This window comes from Leuciscus leuciscus, assembly GCF_965113295.1.
Source record: "Leuciscus leuciscus genome assembly, chromosome: 15".
Taxonomy (NCBI): Eukaryota; Metazoa; Chordata; class Actinopteri; order Cypriniformes; family Leuciscidae; genus Leuciscus; species Leuciscus leuciscus.
This window is the reverse complement of record NC_138739.1, coordinates 37580337-37594060: the sequence shown is the minus strand read 5'-3', so window position 1 is coordinate 37594060 and position 13724 is coordinate 37580337. Positions and strand designations below refer to the sequence as shown.

The window sequence follows — 13724 nt, the reverse complement described above, 5'->3', positions numbered from 1 at the left end:
AAAGGGCGTTGGGGGCTAGGGGGAGAAATCAAATTAGATACAGCAAAGAAAAAAATCCAGTTCAAGGACATAAGAAACAATGATACGGCTATTATTTCTGCCAGAAGAAAACCCAAAACACACACATGTCCTGCCCTATGAATTTATCAGCATTTAAAATATCATTCAGGATTCAGAATATCACGTCTGAAAACGTAAGACGGCCAGATGGCCCTCCTTCACACACACACACACACACACACACACACACCGGCCTTAACACCACTTGGCAGCAAAGGGAGGGAGTGAATCTGCAATATCTGTGAATGAGCTGCAAGGTCACAAGGTGCTGAGCTGAAGCCGTGGAAAGCTGGGACTGTTACATTCAGCACACGGATATGGACGGCAGGAGGGATGACGGGATGGCAGACATGAGGAATAGGAGGAGGAGGAGGGGGTGCTGGACTTTACTAATGTGTGAAAATGAAGGACAACTCTCAAGGGGCCACCAATGGCATTCGGCGCCTATTACAATCAGCATTTCTGTTCTTTGAGCCTATAAAGCCACCGAACAAGGGCCTGCTTATACACACACAACAGAAACGTACTTGTTTTTCTAGCATATTTAAGATGCAACCAAAGAAGAGCTCTTCAAAAGAAGATCAATGTTTGTTCAGAACAAACGACAGTACAGCAAATTGCAAGGAACCATTTTTTACTTGCTGCAACTTTGATGGCAAGAACTGATCAAAGCCACTGTATTTCCCCAACAGTAAACGGACTCAACGTGGCAAAAGTGGCAAGTAGTGCCCTTAACCCAAAACAGAAGGGCAACAGATGGCCTGAGAGACATAACCACTGACTTGTTTAACACAAAGTGTCTTAGATCAATGGTCTGTGTCAATAAACACCTCACAGTAGACATCAACAACCCAACTGTGTATTTAACATGGATGCTGAGATACACGTGGGTTTGGGTTAGACAATAACTCTCGAGGATATCTTCTGTTTGTTATGAAACAGGGAAGGCTGGAAGTTCTGTACCCTGCGGATAAGGACACGAAACGGGGCAAATCACTGATAAGACTGTGCCGACAGATCTTCCTATATCTGTGATACTTGAGAAGACTGTACGGCAGTCGAAGATCTCATAGATTTTTGTTGTGGAAAACATTCTCTCGGATATAAGCCACATAAATCAAATACACGGAAATATTACAAAAACACAAGAGAAGCCAAATACGAAAAAATAAATCACATTGAGAGACCCCCCCCCCCCCCACCCCCACCCCCACCCCAGTGATCCTATTCTTCTTGTCATACGCTTAAAGAGAGCTGTAGTTTCAGATGAAACATTTGCATAAAATAACTAATCCACTGTACCAAATGACTTTTCTTCATTACATTGATGACAGAAGGGTGCCACTGTGTTGGAATCACTCATACTTTTCCACAAATTTCTGGAATGAAATCAGCTCAAACTGCTTTCAGACTCATTTACGCATTCACTGTAGGGCTGTCACGAACAATTATTTTGGTAACTGAGTAATCGATCAATTATTTTGGTGATTGATCAATTTTTTTTTTACAAAAAATATATAAAAAAGACCCGAAGTGAACAATAGCCTTTAAAATGGCTTAAATCAATAAGGCTAATTGGTTCAAATAAAGTATTAAAAGCAAGCATTCATATGGTTGTATTGAACAACACTTAAAATACATAATGCCACTAATTTCATGAGCAAGAACATGCAAACTCAGAGCAAGGGTTTATACTTTTATTTTGAAATCACAATGAAAAATGTGCATATAGAAACATATTGATGTATTCTGCTGTTGGCGATATACCTTACAAATCTTATCAATGTGATATTGATTTTGTTTTTAATTAAAATTACACTTAAGAGATGTTACATTACAATTTGATAATGTCCTGTCGACTTGGACTGACAATGTTTAACCGTAGGATTCAGGTACAGAAATGCAATAAATGTAAAATAACACTGTAGTTTTCGCTGTATAAATCAAATATAGATGAATCTTTGTAAAAGCTGTGTTTTGTTGTTTGATTAACATTAATGACAGTGAGGAGCAGGTTATAGGCTACTGTTGTGTATAGACCTAACGCACAGATCCAATGTAATGATACACATCCGATTTCTTTCTCAACTGTTTACATTCACTTTAGACCATAACTGAGTTTATGAAAATACTAGCAGAGATGGTTATTTTAATGTTGTGTGTATGTGTCCATTCAAGCGCAAGGAGACACCAAAGAGGAAATAATTTGAAGTGTGTGTGCTATCTAAAACGCACCTATCTGTGTGTGTCACGCTTCGAGTGTGTGCCGTAACAGCGCGCAAGTACTGAATTGAGTGCTCATTTGCCTCTTCTTGCACTGAAATGGTTTAAAATCGCTTGAATGTGTAAATTTGTCAGACATAACACGAGCAAATGATAAACTTTCACTCTATGATGGTTAAACTTTGCAATTAACCGGCAAATCACATGCGTGCCGAACCGTGGGGCCGTTACACGTGTTAGATCCGTTACACCGTTAGACAAAATAATCAAGCATTCAAATATTCATTAAAAATCTAGATGCTGACTGCCATTTTAACAATGTATTGTTGAATTATGCCAATTTAAATGTCACCAAGCCAATGTTAGCAGACTCACACAAGGTTTGTCATATTTGTGTGAATGATTTAGTTAGAATTAGCTGAAAAAACTAAATGTATAAATAAGTAGGCTAATGCTTTGCACCACATGCCATTGTTTTCCAACAAAAGTATTAAGTGAACATATTTAATATAATATGAAATATTACATTAACAAGCTACACCATCTAAAGCCAATTATTTTAGAATTACTCATGCTGCTTTAATAACCTTATATTAATTGAGAGCCAAGGCTATATGAAATAGCCTATTTGTAATTTGTAAAAATTAATTTGTCACACTGCAGAACCGTTTAAAATGAACTAGTAGGGATTCAAATTGGTGAAATTTTAGAGATTTGATGGCCTGATAGGGCCAGCAGAAAAAAGAAAAGTTGAGCCCTGTAATCAAAGGATGAATTAAAAAGACTTAATAACTACGGTTAACACAAGTGGTGTGTTGGTGGAAAATATTCACCAATGACTGATGTTCGGAAGTTTTAAAAAACCTTGAACTAGATCCTTGACTAAATAAAGAAAAGTGCATTCAAAGTGCATGAGAGAAATCTTTATCATATGGAGAAACAGAACATCATTATTTCAGTCCCATCCTTTTTTCCCCCAACCACCCACTTTCTGCATTTCATTCATAAATGAGAAAATAATCTCAAAGCAATACTGTATTTCTCCTCACGAACAAGCATTCCTGAAGCAGCCTTACCTTGCCAAGGTAACTACCTTCACACTCACACACACACACTTGAAAATCTGAACAATGCGAATACACCCTTGGCAAGCTACTGGGATCAAAAATGGTTGGGTTTTAGTTTATACTATGTGAGGGAGCACTTGCATCCATCAACATGAAATAACTCAAGAGCCTGGTGGTCTCAAATAATAAAGACAATGTCCATCATTGTCTCCACAGACACCAGGCAGTGTGAAGACAGGCAGTGGTGTTGACTTGTAAGAAATAACACTCATGCGTTCCTCAAGTTTCACAGCGGTTCTGCTGTATTTACTAGGTCATCACTGCAAGTTTTGAACCAGCTGGAAGGTTATACATTGTTTGTCAGCGTCAAACACACCTGGTCTGGCCCATTTCCACCACCTCTATAAAGTATACATTATCAGAGGCCAAGATCTTGACACCAAAGCCAGTGTGAAAAGCACGCTCTAGCCAGTGTGATGTTTGCTGTCCAAGTCGTTTAATGATTTAAGGACTGCTGGGTTAGATGAGGCCTAACTAATGACTTGTGTCGGCACATATTACAGCATAGCTTCTGCGCTAGACCCAATTCCCAGAGTTTAATACTTAGGGTTAGGTTTAATAATTAGCACACATCTCTAAATGCATCATAAAACAAAGGGGAAAAATGATTCCTTTGTTTATTTCAAAAGAACAGAAGGAGCTTTGTTTGTGAAATTTGTGGGAAGGTGGATTTATCCACTAGGCACTCGGTCTGATTCCTTAAAGCGATATTCCACAAATTAACACCCCCTGCTCCACACCAGTGCCATTCAAGGAAAATTCAATTGACGGATTTAAGATTCACAAGGAGCGTGCAGAGCGCGGCCTGGATTTTAAACTCTAATCAGACCCCCTGCTTTATTGCCGGCACTGATTTCAATTGGCGGTGGAAGTGGGGTACCAGAAGACAGAGGCTCTGCAAAGATAACAAAAGCATTTTTTTCCTTAGATATGTCTGATTTTGCATTTACTACAGAAGATTTATTCATTTATTATACAAAAAGGAAGGTAAATGAGAAGATTGTCTCTCTAAACGTGAGAAGAAAGAGCAAAATGACCTACACTAAGGACGTATGAATGTTAAAACAGCGATCGATAATAACAAGCGAAAGACCATAGAGGAATATTCCAGCTAAGAGTGTTAAGACTGCGCGAGGGCGGTAAAGGATGCTATTTCTGCACGCCATAAAGACAACCCACTGAAAATGGTGGGCTAAGAGTTTCCACTCTATTACTGACGTTCTCAACCGTTTCGACTCCAGGGCCACACATTGTCCAGAACAATACTTGAAGGGCCCCATGACTCTTACTTTCATTTGTGAAATGCTGGTTATGGATTTTTTTTAAATATACTCTCTCGCAATTTCTACCTGTTAAACCAGTAGTTTGAAATAACTCAAAAATATATAGTGGCTCGCACACCTGAATCGTAGGTGCTCTGGATGACATTACAATATAAACTAGAATACATAAATCCCACACACTCAATTTTGCATAATCACAAAAAAATATTTTTAATTTGGAATTAAATTAAAATCGACCCACCATTAACTTTGTTTTGCACATTACTAGTCTTGTGGTGAATAATTCATTTGATTCACAAATTATAATTTTTTAGTCTTCGTAATCTTTGATCAAAATCTGAAAAGTACAAGCCACACCCCCTTTTTCTCCTCATTCAATATTCCACTTCACTCGGAAAAAAGTCAGGCGCAACTTCACGGTGACGTTAATGAGCAATGAAAGCTTTACACACACACAGAGTTTTTCAAGGTCTAGAAAGCAAACTTTTAAAACGTTTTCCAAGAACATAGAAATCCTGTTTTTTCACAGGAATAAAAGAGTTGGTAAGGGGGTGAATTATAAGATATCTTGATCTTTAGTGGTTTCATTTAAATCATTTGAAGTTATCTCAGGGGGAAGTAGTACACATGACCAAGATCACCAGAAGCGATTAGTTAAACTAAGGCCTAGATTTATGTTTCAACTAGAATTAGCTTTCAAATGCAATAAATAGCAGAGGATAAAAAAATAAAATAAAACTTCCAGGCCAAATCATAAATGGTTAATATATCATTGTTTAAACAGCACATTGTAAATCACTAACTTTAAGTAGACGTTTCAAGGCCTTAAGGCGTTCACGTGACTCCCACTTTTGTGAATGTGTAGCTGGCCTGAGTACAACTGGCACTCTAGTCCACAACCAGCCTCGCTCTTTACGGTTTACCGCGCTAATCTGTTAACAAACTGTGAGTGTTTCCTCCAGTCTAGGTTTAGGTCTGAAGGTAGTAGCACTTCTAAGCTCACTCAAGACAACTCCACAATTACCCTTCCTATAGCATTCTCGCGAAGATCACGACAGACACAGTCGCACTTCGGTAAACAGCAGGCAATTTGTGTGGGAGTCAAAGATCACCTCAAAGCAGCGGCTCAGTAGGGGTAAACAGAGAGCCTTCCCTTCATCCAAAAGGCTGCTGGTCACAAATTGGTGCGTGCAAACATTAAACAGGCCCAATGTTTCATTTTCCTTTCAAATCCTTAGACGCAACCCCCCAACTGTTAGCGATCAGCCAGACACAACATCAGACATGGTAATATGTAAACAACATCTTAAAAAAAAAAAAAAAAAAATCAATATTATTGCATTTGTAAGCAGGTAATTTAAGCGCGTCTGTGCGAGGTGGCCTTTATCTGCCCAGTTTCTCTCCCATCCAGAGCTGACAACATGTCTCAGTCTCCAGGCCATCGCGTTAACATCCTATGCTACATTAAACTTGCGTTTCTACAGCATGCTGAGCTAGTGAATCACGCCGTCTTCCCTGTAAGACAGATCTCCCTTCCTGTTTTCCCTCTGTCGAGACCACAGGCCAGGACGTCTCCATTGAGTCCATAGAAATCCAAATAATACAAAATTAAATAAAAAAAAACACGTTTGCCGCCACAAGAACTCGGCATGTCGACCGCCGATGAAAAGCAGCTATTTTTTTTAAATCGCTGCTTTGTGTTCAAGGTACGCGGAGGAGAAGGTCGCACGATGTACTCAAAGCTGTTTTCTTCCAAAATGTCAAAGTGCAGCTTTAGTCTAAAGGCCTCTGACTCTACAGAAAGTCTCGACCTGAGTTGTGCTGCAGCATTACAGCTACATGAAACAAGGTTTTTTTCTTTCCCAACACTGTACTATTTTTGCTTTTTCCACTCTCTCCCATCTCTCTCTCTTAAAAACTAAGTGTTAAGCTGTTGTTGCTAATATTGGTTTTTGCCGATACGAATTATACAGCTGAACCCCGCCATTACAGTTCTGCAGGATAACATTATATGTAGAGCTTGTAGACTCAAAAACCATCTGAGAAATGGCCCTATTTGAAAGAAAGAAAAATGTTTATGGAAATAAGGTTTATTAACAACCTTATTTCCAGCAAAAATAACTCCTACATCACATCACAATAATTGTTGTGAAATAAAATGACTCGTATTACAATATCTGATACATCTGTATGAATCTATTATAAATGTACACTTCATTGATGGAACACAAAAGGAGGTATTTTGAAAAACGTTTCATTTTATTTATTTTTTTATCTATACAATGACAGTCAATGGGGTCCAAAGTTGTTCTTCAAAATATCTTTGCATTCAGCAGAAAAAAAAGAAAAAAAAAATGAAAATGCATGTTTGGAATGACATGATTGTGAGTAAATGATGACAGAACTGCAATTTTTAGATGAACTACAAAAAAAAAAAAAAAAAAAGCTGCAGCCTTAAATTTAAGTACAATCAACTTGAATGTTTAAGTCATTTTCAACTTAAATTACATTAAACTGACATGAATAAACTGAATCTTGATAACAAAAAAGTTGAGATAAGTTAAAGCAATGTAAAAACATACGTTGTCATAACTTGATTGAACAAATGATTGAAACGGAGGCACTGAAGAACATGAGGGTTTACTGACATCAGCTATTAAAGATATTAACGTGCACCGCTAAATCGTTGACAATAAGACCCGAAAACGTGTATTAACAATGTAAACACAGTCAGGTTTGATTTCCTGTCGACTTCAAAAACCTCTCAGTGAAAGAGCTGGTCAATTCTGACGCTACGGCAGAACATTAACTCATTAAAGCGAACGCACGTCTCCTCGGCGGGACTGCATGTTATTGCATATCACAGAAGTGCACAGTATTAGACGGGAAATCTATTTGCTCGGTGCCAGGCGGCAACATGGATATTTCTCCGCTTTCTTCTTCTTCTTCTTCTCAGCTCCACACCTCTTGCTGATGATGCAAGTCTTATCACAGTGCCGATAGTACGCAGCCTTGCATTAGAGAGCCGTTTCCCGCTGCCTTTAAAGCCCCCTCCCTCAGTACAGAGCCCCAGGGTTATTTACAAGCAGTGCTACTGAAATCTAGGTTAGGCTGCAATTGAAGTGTGAACTATTGCACACTGCAGCAGACAGTGCCTCCAAAGACTGAAGCAGCTTACTGGAAAATAAACAAGAGATCTGCATGTGTATGTGTGCGAGAAAAAAAGGGAAAAAAAGACATGTTTGTGGAGCGAGCCACCAACTCGGACTCCAGCGTCATCTCAAATCCAATCACCCCCTACAAGATTACGTGTCTGATTACGAAAGCACGGGGAGTTATGAGAGGTCCGGTGCATGACTCCACACACTGGGAATTTTCCCGTAGGCGCACCTTTTCCGCTCACGGTCGTAATCCAAGTTTAAGGCTTTATTTGTGCGGAGAGATTTGTGCAAAGCCCAAATAGGTACTTCACAGACTCAACCCTGCAATCATCTACAATAAACTTTCAAGGCACCTGTCCGGGGGTGGGCTCATATACTTTGTCTATTTTTATAACCCACCAAACAATGAAGTCACATGCGCAGGAAATAAATCAATATTGTCATCCTCTGCTAATGTTTCCTCAAGCACTCCTCCAGAAGGAATTGCACCATAAAAGGAAGTTTTTTTTTTTACAAGGTACATAAGGAATAAATATCTCCGCGGACTGGTTAGCTCAAACAAATTAAGGCATAAATGAACATGCAATTAGAGAGCCAAGAGAGATCTTCTCAGGGGCAAAGTAAATCAATAACACTTGACAAGTGCAACAGTACAACAGGCCAGAACATCTTCTGCAAAGACGATCAGCCCAAAGGGTATTGCAATACCTGCAATCGCAATTAAATTAAGGGCACCTGAGAAAGAAAAAGAAAAAGAGAGAATTGGGGCAAATTAGCCTCCCAACACAGACTTTCAATAGGGTTGCTAGTTTAATCTAGAAATGGCAGTAAGAATATGAAAGTTAAACTTTTAGAAGAAACACAACAGATTAGTACTTGCACGAGAAAGAAAAAAAAAAGGGCAGGAAGGAAACGTATACCTGTCCTCTAATTTTAGCCCCCTTTACTCACTGGATTTTCCCTTGGGAAGGAGTGAGGGGGTTGCAGAAAATAGACTCAACCACATGCCAAGGCAGAGATATGGCCTTATTCCAGAACAACTCACTTTAAACCTCGTCCATATATGAGATATTCAGTGACTAAACGACCAGCCGACTCAACACGGAGAAAGTTATGTGGGAGTTTTGGGTTTTAAATCTGGGTTTGACAGACTGAAATATGACTAAAAACTAGATGTGCTAAGTATATAACGTTACGTTTCGGGTCAGATGGAAATATACAAGTTGAAAAGATATTTGAAATTTCGTTCAAACAATTCCCTCAATGGTAAAGCAACTGGTATTGATTGGATAAATGGCACTACTTTATGCATCACACACTTTCTCAAACGCATAACATTTTAAACATAACTATTAGCTATGATGCAAAATTACTAACATTACACAAAACAACAGAATAAATATAATGGGAACACTTAATTTTAAGCTGACGTAGTTACATTGTACTCAAATAAGTATTGAGTATAATATTAATTAACTACATGTAGTTATGGTTAGGTTTAGGGTTAATTGTGATTATGAATACTTTTCTGTTATTACTATAGTGAGAACATGAAGTAACGTGTAACTACATCGCCTTAAAACAAAGTGTTACCAAATACATGAATTATGAATATTCCAATAATAATACGACATGTTTTGATTGTTGGAATCTAATGATTTACATATTATTGGGTCAAAAAGCAGAGCTTAAGCAATTTTTAAAACTAAGGTTTGCAAATACATTTACATATCAGTAATTGTATCTAAAACAATAATAGTCGATATTTATATCAAATGTGAACACACATGCAATTCAAGTGTTTGGTTACTAGAAGATGCATGATTATTTTGATTAAAAGCATTGTAATAATGTCATATAATGTTGTGTCTATGTATATATGAGGCTTTTTCTTCCCAAACCAGTACACAATTTCACCACTGCCTTATTTTGGAGTCAACCATGTGTTCAAGTTAAAACCGCCTGACCAATGCATGTTCGCAGAGGAGCATAAGATGAAAAAGTCAAATACTGAAGGATAATGTGGAAACCAAATGTCTGGCGTGCGCATGGAGGTCTTGGTGTCCCTTGACAAGAAGGGAAAAAACCCCTCGCACAGCTGAAAGGTTTAAAAACGTCTCCATGGAGAGGCAGACGTGATGAACATGCTAAAAAGCCAAACAAGCCAATAAGTGACAAAAAAAAAAAAAAAAAATCCTCCTGGTTCATTAGTGCCACACACTGAGGTTACTTTGTTATGTCTATATGAGGAGAAAGAGACAAAAACAAATTCACAAAACCATGGGAGAGTCACAATTTGATTTAAACTCAAATGCAAACCCCTTTCATCAACATTTCTTTACGAAAATGTCAGACACAACAATGTTATTTATTTACATCGTACAACAAGCGATCAAAGCCTGACCTGATGAACTGTGTGAACACGTCAAACGAGACCGTGTATTAAAACAATCTTTCAAAAGTCTGAAAAGGCGCTGGAAAGGGTTAAAAAAAAAAAGAAAGAAACGAAGAAACCAAAATCTGAAAGCAAATTCAACGCGGAAATTAAATCTGACTGCACCATGTTTGACAACACAATTACAGATTTAATTTTTTTTTCTGCTTAGACTTGACATTATTGATCATCTGTTGGTAATCAATACCATCTGAAACGACCCAATAATGCCCTTTAAGAAGGCAATAAGCGGAATAATAAACCGGGTGATGATAATAGCGAGAGATAATGATGATGTTATACCGGAAACGAGTATACCTTTATCGCTTTTTCAGCACATTAATTCAAAAGTCAGGTCACCGATATCGAATTATAACCAACTTGACAGATTAATTAATCGATCGCACGATACCTTCATCTAAACCTCCAAAAATAAACATTTAACGATGGAAATCACAACTGTGCCAAAACTGAGCTCGCGATATGATGGGTCGTAGAGGAGGGAAAAACAGGACAAAAGCGACGTTGATTCGAATCTGAAACGGTTTGGCATTAATGCTTTTTTTTTTTTTTTGGTAACGTAAAAGCGTTAAAGCCCATCTCACGACGTGACGCGATTGACGCGACGCGGAAACCTAAAAGACCCACGAAGCTTGTTCGGTTAAATCAAGCGTTTTGGTTTGTCGCGTCGCGTCGGCGCTCGTTTGCGGTGTAGATGGGGCTGTTACACCTGTTTGCATTTGGTTTGCATTAGGAGCGTCAGTCTCTATGCAGCACACACACACACACACACACACACACACACACACACACACACACACACACACACACACACACACACACACACACACACACACACACACACACACACACACACACACACACACACACACACACACAGCCGAGCCAAACAATATTACCTACAATTCAGTCCAACTGCCACAAAAGCACTTTACACGATGTCTTACCTCGGTGGGGATAGATCGGCGTCACATCGCAGCTATTATAATATCTTGATTTCAAGCTTATAGACGCATCCGTGCGCAAGGAGGAGAAGAAATCTCGCCCTTCTACCCCTCTTCTCTCTCCATCTACACGAATCAATCCGCACACACACACTTTCACTGTCCAGCCTCAAGACCCGACCAGCCGAGCACAGAATCGGCTGCGTCGATTGAACCTATTCACCGTGCAACCGCGAGACGCGACCAGCCGAGCACAGATTTATAGATGCGTTAATGGACCCTTTTCACAGACTGTGATTACGCGTTTTAACGGTCATAAACATCATAAATCCTGCAAAGTTTTTTTTTTATATATATATATATATATATTTTTTTTGTTGTAAATGTATGTACATTTGTGTATCATATTACCTTTAATATGAAACTAGTTAAAATTGTTTCTACAGCGGCTGTGGGAGTGACGGTAAAAACATAATCTTTCTCGCTTCTGACTGCCGTTATCTCTCTCTATTTTTTTTTTCCTCTTTGTGAAAGTTGTGAAAATACTATTGTGGAGTTTTTCTTTTGCTATTAAAGCAAATGGGAACACACAAAAATATATACATATTTAACATAGTCTCTCATTCACCGCTATAGAAGTTTACCCAACTATGATGACTTCCGCTTCTGAGAAAGCCTGAAATGTGAAAAGCGTCGATTTGCACACTGTTTTTCCTTTTCTTTTCTTTTTTATAAAATTTGACTTTTATTTATTTAACACTATTCTTTGTCTATTATTTTATATATTATTATCTGCTTTTCAACTTCTTTAATAACTGTTTTTGTAGGGGCCGCCTTTTTTCTACGGCTGGAATAATAAAACAAATTAAATATTTATAAAATGATTGTTTAAAATGCTTAATATTTATTTATTTATTTACCTTGCTGCTTTTTGACTTCTCCAAAACAGAAAAAAAAAAAGAAAAAGAAAAACTTAGGCTACTGTATTGCTTGAATAAAAAATATATAATTTTTTTACTAGATAGATATTATTATGTGTCCTTGCTGCAGCTCAGCCTCAACGTCTTTCCTAGAGAAATTAATGATGTGAGATACTGATTTGTACTGCCAAAAAACTTTCACTGTTCAGACTCGACCAGCAGAGTCTGTCCACTCGATCCCAGAGACCTCTAAAATAGAAATTCCCACACAGCAACAAAACAAGCGATATTTACCGTTTCACAGCGGCGGAGATGAACAGACTCGATTCCCAACGCGGTAAAATCCGTTTCAATGCTTCTCCAATGGCGAATAACACAGGCTGCTGTTGTTTAAACCAAAGGTCTTCTCGTCTGGTTATAGCTGGAGGTCAGTACGATGTTTTCATCCACTTGTTTATTCACTCGCTCCTTTCCCCGCCTGTCCTTACTTACATGTAAGATTCGTTGCGAGAAACAAGAAAGAATTGGAAAATGAGGATGAATTATTCCTGTCAAATCCACAGGACGACTGCGCAGCGTTTGATTACAAGTCCTGTTTTGAGCCTTAATGACGAAGAAAATCAAATAAAAAAAGAAAGATAAAAATGAAAGTACATAACGATGGTCGGGAGCGGTCACATGTCGAGGGTTTCGGCAGGCTCGCGCCTCGATGAAGAGGGTTGCTGAAGAAATGGTGTTTGCCCAGCGTGTTTTATCGGACTGTGAGCTGCTCTGCACTTGCTGTGTAACTCAGAGTCTGTCTCTGGGCTTTGAAGAATATTATCTGCCCCTTCAGATGCAGGAGGAGGAGGAAGAGGAGGAGGAGGAGGCATGCACCTTCACACTCCACCCCTTACACGACTCCACCTCACTGCTACTGTTCACATTCTTGACATCACAAAGCACACCACAGACAGATAGATAGATAGATAGATAGATAGATAGATAGATAGATAGATAGATAGATAGATAGACATCATTAGCAAATATGACTTCTTTCATAAATTCTTTATGGCAAATAACGATGTCATCATAGATGCTTATTATTGAAATGTGTAACCATAAATATATAATAGCATGTGTTTCATATTTGTATACATTGATTAATAATTTATGTTTGTATATAACTATATAACTATATAACATAGCAAATATAATATAAAATAATGTATTTGTTAATATTTATTAAACATGATTATGGTGATTACATGATTAATGATTACATGTTAAACATTTTGATATACAACATTGATTAATAACAGTAGCACATATTACATGATAATGCTTAACATGCATGTTATTATTATTACTGTTAATATTATTATTATCGAAATTCTTTATGTAACAATAATTATATTATATGATAACATGTTTATATTTTAATACATATAATATAAATAAAAATAAAAAATCATACTATGTTATATGTTCAACTTAAATGTAATAGGCTATATTTATTTATTATATTACATAAAACACAATTTTAATAGTATTGATTAAAACGTTGTATAT

General features: G+C 37.8%; 1 protein-coding gene across 2 annotated transcripts in view; it reads right to left on the bottom strand.

The window, feature by feature from the left end:
* Window positions 1-13000, bottom strand: part of dag1 (dystroglycan 1) — a 37247-nt gene extending 24247 nt beyond the window's left edge. The window contains exon 1 of one of the 2 annotated variants that reach the window (XM_082137818.1): window positions 12468-13000. The gene's annotated coding sequence lies outside the window, so the exon portion shown is untranslated. Of the gene's footprint in view, window positions 1-11256; window positions 11599-12467 lie in introns of those variants that run through there. The other variant, XM_082137819.1, reaches the window with a different exon arrangement.
* Between the last annotated feature and the right edge of the window lie 724 nt (window positions 13001-13724).